This window comes from Canis aureus, unplaced genomic scaffold (assembly GCF_053574225.1).
Source record: "Canis aureus isolate CA01 unplaced genomic scaffold, VMU_Caureus_v.1.0 ptg000124l_RagTag, whole genome shotgun sequence".
Taxonomy (NCBI): domain Eukaryota; kingdom Metazoa; phylum Chordata; class Mammalia; order Carnivora; family Canidae; genus Canis; species Canis aureus.
In genome coordinates this window covers 324933-340956 of record NW_027554438.1, presented here as the reverse complement: position 1 = coordinate 340956, position 16024 = coordinate 324933, and the positions used below count along the sequence as shown (strand labels likewise).

The 16024-nt window shown below is 39.9% G+C and overlaps 1 pseudogene; it reads right to left on the bottom strand.

Moving 5' to 3' along the window:
• Positions 1–1212: 1212 nt before the first annotated feature.
• Positions 1213–16024, bottom strand: part of LOC144309593 (vimentin-like) — a 110534-nt pseudogene continuing 95722 nt past the window's right edge.

Genomic DNA, 16024 nt, shown 5'->3' with positions numbered 1-16024 from the left:
TATACCAGTGCTTCCAAGTTGCAAGGAGTTATTACTTGATCCTTATGAAAAACTCCCTTTGGGGGCATCTGGGTGGCTCACTCAGTTAAGCGTCTGTCTTCTGATTTCAGCTCAGGTCATAATTTCAGGGTGGTGAGATTGAGTCCCATATTGGGCTCTGCTCAGAGGGGAGTCCTCTTGGAATTCTCTCTTTCCCTCACCCTCTATTCCTCTCCCTGCTCTCTCCCTCTTTCTCTAAAAATAAATAAATAAATCTTTAAAAAATTAAAAAATAATTAAACTTAAAAAATAAACTCCCTCTGGTCTTTTGTAGTCTATCTTTATTAGTTTATATTGGTTAGGATTTGAGGTAAAGAACATTTTAAATGTGTTTTTATTCATCTTACGTAATGATTCTCATGGAAGGTCCCCAAGTAATGGCTTCCCTTTTTAAAATCACCAGAGAGAAAGTATTAAAGGATGGACTGTGCTGGAAAACTTCAGTCTTAGAAATGTCTTTAAAATCATGGAAAATATAGAATTTCTGGAACCCCATACTTAACAATAGTTTTATGCCATTAAGACACGTTTCAAAAAACTTTTTTATAAAATAAATAACCATTGTAGGCTGAAAAAAAAATCGTTTCCTTAGCCTTCCTGGGTTACTCAACTATACATAAAAGGCTGCTACTGATGAAATGTTCTACTTTAGTTGAATGCAAGAATGCCTGTGGTTTGATAGTGGCCATGCTTTTTAAAATAACATTCATGAAGACTTCACTAAATACAGTTCTTAACCTCTTCATCTGTATTTTGTCAACTTACAACGTAAAGAAACAAATAATGAAAAATTCTCATTATTAACATTTCATCTACTCTAAAATATATGAGTGTTTAAAAGCTCTGATAAGCATTTCTCAAAACATTCCCAAATTCACTGATCTAATTAGCAATGAAGCTAAACTTAATACTTATATGAACTTTGAGTGGGAATTCCTGATGGAGCATATTGATAACCATAGTATAAAGCTTTTTTTCTTTCCAAATTATATATGCTAAAGAAATTGATTTTTGAAAAAAGAATTTTCTCTTAGCTCCTTTGTGAGTTTGCATTACAATATTACCACTTTTGAAATTAAAAAACTTATACCACTCATTTCTTGAGCTTATTCTTTTTTTGTTTTGTTTTGTTTTCCAAAGATTTATTGAAGCAGAAACAAGTGGGTCAGATACTTGTTGGAAAAAAGCAGTTTTAATGGTTTTCAAAAATACTTCTTAAAAAGTATTCTAGCAAAAGTTTTCTTTGTAAACTAGATTATGTTGTAAACTTTCTCCTAAATCTTTTAAGAGTGTTGGTTCTTAAGAACTAGAAGTTACTCCTAATTCCAAATCTATCTCGCGCTCCTGAAAAACTGCAGAGAGGCACTTGAAAGCTGTTCCTTTAAGATATGGATTTTTTTTTTTTGAAATTCTAGCGGGTAATAATTGCTGCACCGAATCTGTGCAAGCTTCACTCAAGGTCATCATGATGCTGACAAGTTTCGTTGATAACCTGTCCATCCCTAGTCTCAACCTCTTAATCAGAAGCGTTCTCTTTGAGTGAATGTCAACCAGAGGGAGTGAATCCAGGTTGGTTTCCCTCAGGTTCAGGGAAGAAAAGTTTGGAAGAGGCAGAGCAATCCTGCTCTCCTCGCCTTCCAGCAGCTTCCTGTACGTGGCAATCTCAATGTGGAGAGCATCTTAACATTCGGCAGGTCCTGGTACTCCCGAAGGTGAGGAGCCATTTCTTCCTTCATGTTCTGAATCTCATCCTGGAGGCGGCCAATAGTGTCTTGGTGGTTAGCAGCTTCGGCGGCCAAGTTCTCTTCCATTTCACGCATCTGGCGTTCCAGAGACTCATTAGTCCCTTTGAGTGCATCCACTTCGCAGGTGAGGGACTGCACCTGGCTCCGGTACTCAGTTGACTCCTGCTTCGCCTGGTGCAGGGCATCGTTGTTCCGGCTCGCAGGCTCAGAGAGGTCGGCAACCTCGGGCCTGTACCATTCCGCGCCCTCCTGAAGGTTCTTGGCAGCCACGCTGTCATATTGCTGGCGTACATCACGTAGGGCAGCCGTGAGGTCAGGCTTGGAAACATCCATATCGATTTGGACGTGCTGGTCCTGAATCTGGGCCTGCAGCTCCTGGATTTCCTCATCATGTAGTTTCTTCAAAAAGGCAATCTCTTCTTGCAAGGATTCCACTTTCCGCTCAAGGTCAAGACGCGCCAAAGAAGCGTTGGCACCAGCCTGTCGGGAAGACTGCAGGGTGCTCTCGGCTTCCTCTCTCTGAAGCATCTCCTCTTGCAACTTCTCCCGGAGCCGCATGATGTCCTCGACCGGGTCGTGGCGCTCCACCTCGACGCAGGCCTTGTGGTTGGTGAGCTGGTCCACCCGCCGGCGCAGCTCCCGCAGCTCCTCCTCGTAGACGTCCCCCAGGCGCGACTTGCCCTGGCCCCGGAGCTGCTCGAGCTCGGCCAGCAGGATCCTGTTCTGCTGCTCCAGGAAGCGCACCTTGTCGATGCAGTTGGCGAAGCAGTCATTCAGCTCCTGCAGCTGCAGCTTCTCGTGGTGCGCGTGGGCTTGAACTCGGTGTTGATGGCGGCGGCCAGCGAGAAGCGCGCCGAGTCCTGCAGCAGACGCACGCCAGGCACACTGCTCCGCAGGCCAGCGCGGAGGAGCGCGTGGCGGACGCGCCGCGGGACGAGGCCTAGAGGCTGCGGCTGGTGCCGGGGCGCGGCGCGCCGCCCAGGCTGTAGGTGCGGGGGGACGCGGCCGCGTAGCTCCGCGCGGAGCTCGGCGGCTCCCGGGCCGGCCGCCGCACATCCTGCGGTAGGAGGACGAGGACACAAACCCGGTGGCCGTGGCTGCGGAGGGCGGCGGTGGGCTGCGCGGCTGCGGCGGCGCGGCCCGGCTCAGGGAGGCCCGGCGAGCGAGGGCGCGGGGGTGCGGGCAGAGCTCTTGAGCTTATTCTTGATGAGCTGGTGTTGGAAGATCATTTGTGGGTCATGGAAATTTGTACCTATAGTTCAGTGCAAGAATTCTCACCTTGATGTGATAGTTCTAATTTCAGAAATATAACTATGGTAAGTTTTAGAAAAAAGTGATACATTTGGACATCAGCAAATATTTGTACAAGTGGCATAGATGTTTCAAAATAGATAAATACATTTCATCGCTCTTTTACTAGACTGAGAGAGATAAACCATCATTCCTTACGATAATCCTGAACAGTTACATGTACAGTGCTTACATGAGATGACTCCAAAAGCAAAATAAATTTCTAAAGTAAGCAGTGTTCTCAGTACTTAAAAACTGGGGAAGGTAGTTAATCATTATATTATAATATTATTTCCCCTTACTAGAGTGGTCAGAAGTCTCGCCTATTCCTTTATCCATACCTTCTAATCTAATTCTATCAACCAGATTCCATAAAGCCTACATAAGCCTGTTTGGAGAAAGAAGCTCCATTTACACTCACACTGAACAATTGGACAAGTATAACATCCCCAAGTGCAATAGCTAGATTTCTTTTTTGAGTAAGAGTGTTTGTACTCGGGTGCCTGAGTGGCTCAGTCACTTAAGCCTCTGTCTTTGGCTCAGATGATGATCCCAGGGTCCTGGGATCAAGTTCTTCATTGGGCTCCCTGCTCCATGGGGAGCCTGCTGTTCTCTCTCCCTCTGCCTGGCATTCCTCCTGCTTGTGTCTCTGTCTCTCTCTTTGTCTCTCAAATAAATAAATAAATAAATAAATAACTTTTAAAAAGGGAGAGAGAGTGGTTTGTATTGGGGGTGCCTCGGAGGCTCAGTCAGCTGAGCATCCAACTCTTTTTTTTTTTTTTTTTTTTTACTGGAGTGCAATTTGCCAACATATAGCATAACACCCAGTGAGCATCTAAGTCTTAATTTCAGCTCAGGTCACGATCTTGGGGTCCTGATATCGAGCCCCAAGTCAAGCTAAGCACTCAATGCCAAACCTGCTTGTCCTTCCTCTCTTCTCCCAAACCCAATCTCGCTCTCATGTGCTCTCTCTAAAACATACATAAATAAATAAATAAATAAATAAATAAATAAATAAATAAATAAAATCTTTAAAATAGTGGTTTGTATTGTTATTGATGGCCTTCAGTTTGGAAGCACATTTGATTCTGGGACAATCTAAAGATGAGGCAGAAAGAAAGAAGATACTCAATGCTTGATCTATATTAATAATGTGCTCCCATGGGCTTTTGTCTTGGGTGCTATTGGCAAGAAGGCTTTTCCAGAATTCCCCCCCACCCAATCTGAAGTTCCTGTTCTCTATACACTTAGTACTTACAAATGTTCAGTGTATCCCTCTAGGACAGATTGTTCATAAGATGGACTAATCATTTGTGTCTACAGTAGAGTGAGTCCTTCATAATAGAAGTGGCATCTTTTTCATTTTTATCCCCATCATCTTATTTAGTTCAGAGCTTGCTATTGAATGTGTATCCAGTAAATAATTCTATGAATGAATTAATTACATTATCTAAGCTTGAGGAACTGGAGTGAAGTAGGAAATGATCTATGAAGAGCAATAAAGCGGACCTTTATGTTTTAGTCTAGGAGGCCAAAACTAGGTAGGAAAAGCAGCATGAATTCTGGGACAGAATAAAAAATGTACCTGTAACTAGAGAACTTCTTATGCTATAACTCTCAGGAGCCCCAGAGTAGCAGGTGATGAATGTTTCAGTGGAATGTTTCAGTTAGAATGTTTCCAGTTGCAATGATATTAACCACGTTAACTCTGAAGGTTGACATTAATAATGCAAATTTATCTCACATATCAAGGAGTGAGGAGATAGGGCTATTTTAGCGTATTAAACTTAGCACAGAAATAGTTCACCAAGGGTCATATTTAAGCTCTGACACCTCACTGTCTTGGTTTTTTACAAGTTTGTTACTTCATGGTGACAAGATGGCTATACCAATGTCAAGCACCTCATCTTCATAGAATAGCTTCCATGGTCAGGAAGAAGTAGTTATCTTCAATATAATATATACTACTTATTTTCCTTTCCCAAAAGATATTTAACAGAAACCTCTTCACAGCTCATTGGCTAGAACAGAGTCACATGAGAATAATGAGGATAATCAAACCAGCCAAGGGCAAAGGGATCTCCAGCCTGGAACTTTGGAGGTGTCCAGTTCCTCTGAAATACTTGACCCCCCCCCCCCCCAAATTCATGACCAAAATCTAGGTTCCATAAGGAAGAAAATTGTTTGGAACTTCTGTATATAAGCAACCAACAGTAAATGAGAAATCTCAACATTAAGCTTTTGTCTCACTGAGCCTGATGAAGCATTATATTAACGCTAAACTTCAAAGGTCTCGTAAATTTGTTAAAGTGAGTAGAAAAGTTAATCAGCCATTCATTTGGACTGGATCTCTCTATCAGTTATATTTGGGCCATCACAAAAATGTCCAAAATATTCTTTCTTCTAAGCACACTGTGTTTTATGATCTGGCACCTGACCTATCAGCTAGTGTTCTAATTTCTAAATCCTGAACATGATTACATTTTTGGCTATGATCCACAGAATGTATTTTAAAATCTTGGCACTGGCACTAGCCTCGCTTGAGCCAAAATTTCTTTCATGATTCATATTGATGAATCCCAATATAGGAAGTTTAGAGGAATTAAAAATATGTTCTTCCCAAGTAGAGGACAGGCATCATTCCTCCTCTAATCCAGCCTCCCAAGAGAAATAGCAAACTGGTCTTAATATAAAAAGTACATTGTTCATCATCAACATGTCTCCAACTCAAAAAGTGTTTACTGTGAGTGACTCAAGTGGAGTTGACCGTGAGTACCTTCAAAAGATGTTACATAAATTATGTGTAGTTTGGGAATGGAGATGTTACTTGGTAAATTATTTTAATAAACAGCTCATTTAAAGATAATATTTATCTATCATAATCCAGAAAATTCCATTTAATACAAAAAAATATAAGTAAATTAAACACAATTTTAACTGTTTTTTTGTCTGATGTAATAGGTCTTAAGAATTTCAAGTATGTAACTTCCTATAAGAAACTTACTAAAGTTCTCCTAGTTCAGCATCTTATGAAATAGAAATCCTCTAAATAAAATATAGCCTTACATTATCTGTCACATAATACGGGAAAAGGAACCCATATATGAAATGAAAACAATAAATGTAAGACTTACCTATGAATCACTAGAAAAAAATTGGTAAGATCCTCCTTCCCTCTCATTTCCCCTGAGGCACTTGTCCCCCTACCCCCACTGCAGACATATTAGTCAAATATGTACGTGCTTATATTATATCTCTTTTGTGTAGAATATAGGAATCCAGTGTAACTTGCTAGAGCTGCCTCATGATCGGTATGTGCCCTTATTCATATTCATTCCTTCATCTACCAGCCTTGATTTTTCCCCTCCTCTTTCTCCCCCTTTTAACATAATGGTCTTTCAAAGTGGATATTGTTAGCTTGAATCCTGGACCTGCCAATTGCTACCTTTTTGACCTTGGGTTATTTGATTAGCCTTTTCTTGTATTAGTTTCCTTGTCTGAGAATGACAGTAATACTATCTAATTTAGAGTTGTTTTGAAACTTAATATATGGATAGTGGATAACACCAAAAAATGTAGCTTAAAATAGCATCCCTAAAATTCATCAGATGCTTTTTATAGTAAATGGTGAGAAATCTTCTTTGTTGGCCTAATAATTCAATCTTAATACCTATTTAAATAATCTTCTGAGCAAAGGGCACTTCAAACACTAAATTACAGATGCTTTTTCACCCAGTATAAAGGAGCTTGGATTACATGATTCCTGAGGTCTCTTTCAGCTCAGCATTCCAAGGTTTTCCATTACACTAAGCATTTGCTGCATGCTGCAAATAGAACTCCTCTTGGCCAGGTATGATGGAGAATATTAAATATATGGAAGCTACATGGTCCCTGTCTCTATAGAAGTACATATTTGGGCAAACTAATCAAAAGTATAACAGGTCTATTTACTTTCAACTTTTATTTGTGCTGCTTTCTGAAAATCCAATACAATCTTTTTTGACAGATCATGTCACTGCAACATCTGTTAGTTCTGCTAGTTCTCTCTCAGCACTCCTTAACTTTAAAAATTGTCCTCTCATTTTTTTTCAAATTTTGAAGACTTGTTACTTTTAGCAATTGCTGTAAATTGCAAATATAACCCAGAAAATGTTAAAAGATGATGTCTATTTTTTCCCCTGCTAATCAACCTGCATAGTAAATGCATTGACAAACATGCCATCTGATAAATTCACATCTACTCTCTGGAGTTCAATCTTAGTGTCTGTGGCTTCTGCAAAGAGAAGGAATGTATATTCATCAGTTTATGGTTGAAAATCTCAGCAAAAGTATATGACTAATGGTTCTTGATGGCAACCATCTCCTGGAATAAGATGATGGATGTGTTAGCCATTTTATAACCCTGACCACCCCAAAAATGAAAACAGTGACCTATGCAGAGAGAATCCCCAGCCATGAGAAACAGAAACAAGAATAGTCAGTGCTACAAAAGGGCTTGTGTTACTCATCTTCACTGTGAACCTACGCAGCTACTCAGATTTCCCATCATGAGTGCTGAGGAACAAAGTAAAGTGATTGTACTAAACTTTCTTTCTCCAAAGTCTCCTACAACCATCTGTAAAATGGTTGTCTTTTACAAATTAGAACTTTGAAAATATCTAGTTTAAAATAGAATGAAATAAAACTCTGTAACACTTCATGCTGAGGTAGATGTGATGCTCTGAGAGTGTGGGGAAAACCATCTGGAGAATCAGGGTCTAGCTCTTCACTCACCACCTGCCTGTACAAATTGTCACAAATGTCTTAAAGACGTGTTTCCTCATCAGGACAATGGATAATTATACAGACCAACAATTCATCTGAGGTCCAAGGACCACTGCCCCCCACCCCCCCACCCCCACCCCCGGGCATCTGAATAGATTTGACAGAGTCTGTGAACTTGGGCAGAAAAATAGTACATTTTTTATTCTCACTCATACCTCACTAAAATTTAACATTTCCTTCAATTATGGTTGTAAGCAACAAATGTATATTAGTAGTAATACTACCTCTCACTTTGTTACCTATAGAAGTTAAGGTTATTTTTACATCATAATATAATGGTTGTAGGAGTTGAGCCATGGGCTTCTTCAGACTGCCAAAGCATTTGGGCATACAAGAAGTAAAGAGTCCCTGCACTAACAAAATTCTAAAAGTCTTTTAATTTCAAAAAGTCAATGACTGTAGTTATAAAAGATTTACTCTAAATTCACTAAGTAGAAATTATATTTGACTAAAAAAGAACTGTACAACCAATAAAACCTATTTCTTAATCTGACCATATAAAATAAAAAGGCAATTGTCTTTCATGACTGAATGACACATCCCTTAAAAACTTTGTCAGTTAGACCGTGCCATATGAATTTTTGAAGGTTTTGTTGAATGTGATTAGGATGATATAATTAAGTTCCTATCTCTTCACTAAAATTAGTTTCAAACATTAGCTAATGAATAAATTCAGCCTTTGTCCAGATTTTGTCTTCATTTGAATTTCTTGTTCTAGGCACATAGGGAACAATCCAGAACTTTAGAATGTGATTTAATGGATAAATTACTACAGAATGAATTACCTCATCCTTTTCAAATGATGAAATAGGTAACAGAAAGAATTACCGTCAAAACTAATAGAATATAAAAATCCTGACTTTGGTCCATTTCTATCATCATCACAGCAACTATTAGGTCTGTACTCTTTATATCTCTCTGAAAAACAATAATCTATCTTCACAGCTTCAGGGAATGGAAGAGCACATTCAACAGGTTTTGATGTAAAGGAAAGGGCATGTTTTCTAAGAATGTTTTATTACGATCATGGTTGTCACTGTACATGTGATTAATTGGCTTTTTGTCACCAACAAGCCTTTTAACTCTGAGACAGTGACAAAGATGAATAATGAAAAGACTTCATCGTTCTGTGAAGCTACAACTTCAAAGAATGCAAATCTTATGATGAAAGAAGGAAGTTGGCTGAATTATGGGCAAACTGCAATTTGACCATATTGTTTTTCATAATAACTACTCTTAATGTGTCAGCCATATTTCTTTCCTTGCACCAAAATCATATTTCTTTGAAGTGACAGTAAATTATTTTTTCCTGTCTTTATTCACTTCAGTCAGGTGGTGCTGAATGATTAAAATGAAAACCTACAAGTTTCAACATATACATTTTCTTTTTTTTTAGTACCTTCAGTTATCATTGACATCAATTCATTTTGGTCACAAACATCTTGCTCTTGTCTATTCATTTCTAGCACATTTGGTGTAGTTTATTTTCAGTAAACTGATGTAGCAAACTACTTTCAGATTCAAGTATCTCTTAAAAAGACCAACAGATGCTTTAAAAAAATCACTACACTTGTGAAGATGCATTTGATTAACAGTAAAAGATTCTCGCTATTTAATAAAATATCCCAGGTCATACTCTGTAGGTTTGAAAGAGAGGATTTTACTACGTGATTTCCCCCATGTTAAGAATCCTTTAATATATCTTCAACATTTTTAGTATATATTTTGGATTTGAAGTTTAAGTCTAATTGTATAAAGTTTTTATGTATTTAATATCTTAATATTTGTGTGATTTTTTAATCTCAAAAGCCTAACGTCAAAGAAATAACCAATCAACTCCTAGAGTTAAATAAATGAAAAATAGTTATTTTTTTCTTTTAACTCATTAAACTATCTACAGTAGCTTTCAATGAAAAAAAAATATCCTAAGAGACTGAGATGTCATTATCCTTGAAATCCAGAAATCCATTAACTCAAGGCTTTTAAAATATTTTCCTATCTCCCCTTTGCAAAGTTTCTCATTTGTTTAATATGGGTAAAAGAGTATCATAAGAGGATGAGTCAGAAGAAGTGCATAGTTTGGAGTGATTAACTCCAACCATTATTTTATTTTTTAAAGAAAGTGGGCATGGGCTATTTTAGTTTATAGGCTGTTGGTCTCCTAAGTTAAAAAAAATAGGTAAAATTATTTTTAAAAATTGGCACAGGGAGCCCAGCAAGATGGCGGAAGAGTAGGGTCCCCAAGTCACCTGTCCCCACCATATTGCCTAAATAACCCTCAAATCATTATGAAAACCTATGAATTCAGCCTGAGATTTAAAGAAAGAACGGCTGGAATGCTACAGTCAGAAGAGTTCACACTTGTATCAAGGTAGGAGGATGGGGAAAAAAGAAATAAAGAAACAAAAAGCATCCAAGGGGAAGGGGCCCCGTGAGGAGCCGGGCTGAGGCCAGGGCGAGTGCCCCCAGGACAAGAAAGCCCCAGGAAAGCCCCGCCTGGAGAAGCAGGGGCTTCACCAATCTTCCGGACAGAAAGGCACTCTCAGGGAGTTGGAGCAGGACCCCAGGAGGGGCGCGGATGCCATCAGGCTCCCAGGGGCACTAACAGACACCTGCCCCCCGGTGAGAGCACCCACACCCCGTGGCCGAGCTCCCTAAAGGGCTGCAGCGCCCGACCGCTAGACCCGGGAGCAGCTCCAGCGCCTCCTGCGGCGGCTCTGAGCGGAGGGCGCTGCGCAGCCAGGGGCGCATTTCCAACAGCACAGGCCCCGGGAGCCCAGGGCGCCGGGGACACAGCCCAATATCCGGCTTCCCCCCCGGGACAGGCAGAGGCCAGGAGGGCCCAGGACAGCAAGGACACTCCTGCCACCAGGTGGCCCCGAGCTGAGAAGATCAGTGTCCCCGCCCCTGGAGCCTCCAGGCCCCTGTAGACAGAGAGCTCCGGAGTTGCTGCGGGAGCTGACTCCAAGGCTCCAGAGCTGGCCGCCGCCACTGTGGTTGTTACTCCAGGGGCCTCTCCGGGTAAACAACCCCCACCGAGCCTCACAGTGGCCTCACCACATAAAAAGGTTAAACAAATGTTACTGAGCCCTGCACCAGGCCGGGGGCTGAGCAGCTCCCCCAAGCGCTGACACCTGAGAATCAGCACAGCAGGCCCTTCCCCCAGAAGAACAGCTAGACCGAGAGGGGAAAAACAAATTATTGACCAAGCAGCACAGGAAGGTTTCAGGGGAAATCGAGGAATCTACAGTATACAGAATCAGATGATACTCCCCCTTGTTTTTTGTCTTTCGATTTCTGTTTGCTCCCCCCCTTTTTTCTTTTTTTCTCTTCTCTGCTTTATTTTGCTTTTTTTCTCCTTTTTTTCTTTTTCTTTTCTTGTTTCTCTTCTCTATTTTTCTCCTTTTCTCAATTCAACTTGTTTTTGGCCACTCTGCACTGAGAAAAATGATAAGAAGGAAAACCTCACCTCAAAAGAAAGAATCAGAAACAGCCCTCTCTCCCACAGAATTACAAAATTTGGATTACAATTCAATGTCAGAAATCCAATTCAGAAGCACTATTATAAAGTTACTGGTGGCTCTAGAAAAAAGCATAAAAGACTCAAGAGACTTCATGACTGCAGAATTTAGATCTAATCAGGCATAAATTAAAAATCAATTAAATGAGATGCAATCCAAACTAGAGTTCCTAACGACGAGGGTGAACGAGGTAGAAGAAGGAGTGAGTGACAAAGAAGAAAAGGTGATGTCAAAGAGGGAAACTGAGGAAAAAAGAGACAAACAAAAGATCATGAGGATAGATTAAGGGAAATAAGTGACAGCATGAGGAAGAAAAATCTACATGTAATTGGGGTTCCTGAGGGCGCCGAAAAGGCCAGAGGGCCAGAATATGTGCTTGAACAAACCACAGATGCAAACTTTCCTAATCTGAGAAGTAAAACAGGCATTCAGATCTCGGAAATAGAGAGATCCCCTCTAAATATCAATAAAAACCGTTCAACACCTCGACATTTAATAGTTAAGCTTGCAAATTCCAAAGATAGAGAGAAGATCCTTAAACCAGCAAGAGATAAGAAATCTCTAACGTTAATGGAGAGAAATATTAGACTAACAGCAGACCTCTCCACAGAGACATGGCAGGCCAGAAAGGGCTGTCAGGATACATTCAGAGTCCTAAATGAGAATATGCAGCCAAGAATACTTTATCCAGCAAGGCTCTCATTCAGAATAAAAGGAGAGATAAAGATCTTCTAAGACACACAGGACCTGATAGACTATGTGAACACTAAAGCAGCTCTGCAAGAAATTTTAAGGGGGACTCTTAAAATTCCTGTTTAAGAAGTCCAATGTAACAAGCCACAAAAACAGGGACTGAATATGTATCATGATGACACTAAATTCATATCTTTCAATAGTAACTCTGAACATGAATGGTCTTAATTCATCAAAAGGAGCAGGGTTTCAGACTGGATAAAAAAGCAGGACCCATCTATTTGCTGTCTACAAGAGACTCATTTTAGACATAAGGACACCTACAACCTGAAAATAAAAGGTTGGATTACCATTTACCATTCAAATGGCCCTCAAGAGAAGCAGGGGTAGCCATCCTTATATCAGATAAACTAAATTTTATCCCAAAGACTGTAGTGAGAGATGAAGAGGGACACTATATCATATTAAATGATTTATCCAAGAAGAGGACTTAACAATCATCAATGTATATAACCCGAATGTGGGAGCTGCCAAATATATCAATCAATTAATAACCAAAGATAAGACATACTTAGATAATAATACACTTACACTTGGTGACTTCAATCTAGTGCTTTTTACAATCGATAGGTTTTTTAGCACAACATACCCAGAGAAACAAGATCTTTAAATGATACACTGAACCAGATGGATTTCACAGAAATCTACAGAACTTTACAGCCAAACTCAACTGAATACACATTCTTCTCAAGTACACATGGAACTTTCTCCAGAATAGACCACATACTGGGTCACAAATCAGGTCTTATCAAATACCAAAAGATTGGGATCATCCGCTGCATATTCTCAGATCACAATGCCTTGAAATTAGAACTAAATCACACCAAGAAGTTTGGAAGGACTTCAAACACATGGAGGTTAAGGATCATCTTGCTAAACGATGAAAGGGTGAACCAGGAAATTAAGGAAGAATTAAAAAGATTCATGGAAACTAATGAGAATGAAGATACAACCGTTCAAACTCTTTGGGATACAGCAAAAACAGTCCAGAGGGGGAAATACATCACAATACAAGCATCCATCCAAAAATTGGAAAGAACTCAAATACAAAAGCTAACCTTACACCTAAAGGAGCTAGAGAAAAAACTGAAAAGAGATCCCATACCCAGCAGAAGAAGAGAGTTAATAAAGATTTGAGCAGAACTCAATGAAATCAAGACCAGAAGAACTGTGGAACAGATCAACAAAACCAGGAGTTGGTTTTTTGAAAGAATTAAAAAGATAGATAAGCCATTATCCAGCCTTGTTAAAAAGAAGAGAGAGAAGACTCAAATTAAGAAAATCATGAATGAGAAAGGAGAGATCACTACCAACACCAAGGAATTACAAACGATTTTAAAAACATATTATGAACAGCTATACGCCAATAAAGTAGGCAATGTAGAAGAAATGGACGCATTTCTGGAAAGCCACAAACTATCAAAACTGAACAGGAAGAAATACAATACCTGAGCAGGCCAATAACCAGGAAGGAAATTGAAGCAGTCATCAAAAACCTCCCAAGACACACAAGTCCAGGGCCAGATGGCTTCCCAGGGGAATTCTATAAAACGTTTAAAGAAGAAACCATACCTATTCTACTAATGCTGTTTGGAAAGACAGAAAGAGATGGAATACTTCCAAACTCGTTCTATGAGGCCAGCATCACCTTCATTCGAAAACCAGACAAAGACCCCAACAAACAGGGGAATTATAGACCAATATCCCTGATGAACATGGATGCAAAAATTCCCAACAAGATGCTAGCCAATAGGATACAGGAGTACATTAAGAAAATTACTCACCATGACCAAGTAGGGTTTATCCCTGGACACAAGGCTGGTTCAACACTCCTAAAACAATCAATGTGATTCATCGTATCAGCAAGAGAAAAACCAAAACAGTAGGATCCTCTCATTAAATACAGAAAAAGTATTTGACAAAATACAGCATCCATTTCTGATCAAAACTCTTCAGAGTGTAGGGATAGAGGGAACATTCCTCATCATCTAAAAGCCATGTAGGAAAAGCCCACGGCAAATATCACTCTCAATGGGGAAGCACTGGGAGCCTTTCCCCTAAGATCAGGAACAAGACAGGGATGTCCACTCTCACCACTGCTATTCAACATAGTATTGGAAGTCCTAGCCTCAGCAATCAGACAGGAAAAAGACATTAGAGGCATTCAAATTGACAAAGAAGAAGTCAAACTCTCCCTGTTTGCCAATGACATGATACTCTACATAGAAAACCCAAAAGCCTCCACCCCAAGATTGCTAGAACTCATACAGAAATTTCGCAGCATGGCAGGATACAAAATCAATGCCCAGAAATCAATGGCATTTCTATACACTAACAATGAGACTGAAGAAAGAGAAATTAAGGAGTCCATCCCATTTACAATTGCACCCAAAAGCATCAGATACCTAGGAATAAACCTAATCAAAGAGGTAAAGGATCTATACCCTAAAACTATAGAACACTTCTGAAAGAAATTGAGGAAGACACAAAGAGATGGAAAAATATTCCATGCTCATGGATTGGCAGAATTAAGATTGTGAAAATGTCAATGTTACCCAGAGCAATGTACATGTTTAATGCAATCCCTATGAAAATACCATGCACTTTCTTCAGAGAGTTAGAACAAATTATTTTAAGATTTGTGTGGAATCAGAAAAGACCCTGAATAGCCAGGGGAATTTTAAAAAAGAAAACCATATCTGGGGGCATCACAATGCCAGATTTCAGGTTGTACTACAAAGCTGTGGTCATCAAGACAGTGTGGTAGTGGCACAAACACAGACACATAGATCAATGGAACAGAATAGAGAACCCAGAAGTGGACCCTGAACTTTATGGTCAACTAATGTTCGATAAAGTAGGAAAGACTATCCACTGGAAGAAAGACAGTCTCTTCAATAAATGGTGCTGGAAAATTGGACATCCACATGCAGAAGAATGAAACTAGACCACTCTCTTTCACCATACACAAAGATAAACTCAAAATGGATGAAAGATCTAAATGTGAGACAAGATTCCATCAGAATCCTAGAGAACACAGGCAACACCCTTTTTGAACTTGGCCACAGTAACTTCTTCTTTTTTTTTTTTTTTGGCCACAGTAACTTTTTGCAAGGTACATCCATGAAGGCAAAGGAAACAGAAACAAAAACGAACTATTGGGACTTCATCAAGATTAGAAGCTTTTGCACAGCAAAGGATACAGTCAACAAAACTAAAAGACAACCTACAGAATGGGAGAAGATATTTGCAAATGACATATCAGATAAAGGGCTAGTTTCCAAGATCTATAAAGAATTTATTAAACTCAACACCAAAGAAACAATCTTATCATGAATTGGGCACAAGACCGGAACAGAAATCTCACAGAGGAAGATGTAGACATGGCCAACACGCACATGAGAAAATCCTCTGCATCACTTGCCTTCAGGGAAATACAAATCCAAACCACCATGAGATACCACCTCACACCAGTGAGAATGGGGAAAATTAACAAGGCAGGAAACCACAAGTGTTGGAGAGGATGCAGAGAAAAGGGAACCCTCTTGCACTGTTGGTGGGAATGTGAACTGGTGCAGCCACTCTGGAAAACTGTGTGGAAGTTCCTCAAAGAGTTAAAAATCGACCTGCCCTATGACCCAGCAATTGCACTGTTGGAGATTTACCCCAAAGATGCAGATGCAATGAAATGCCGGGACACCTGCACCCCCATGTTTCTAGCACCAATGTCCCAATGGCCAAACTGTGGAAGGAGCCTCGGTGTCCATCGAAAGATGAATGGAAAAAGAAGATGTGGTTTATGTATACAATGGAATATTCCTCAGCCATTAGAAACGACAAATACCCACTATT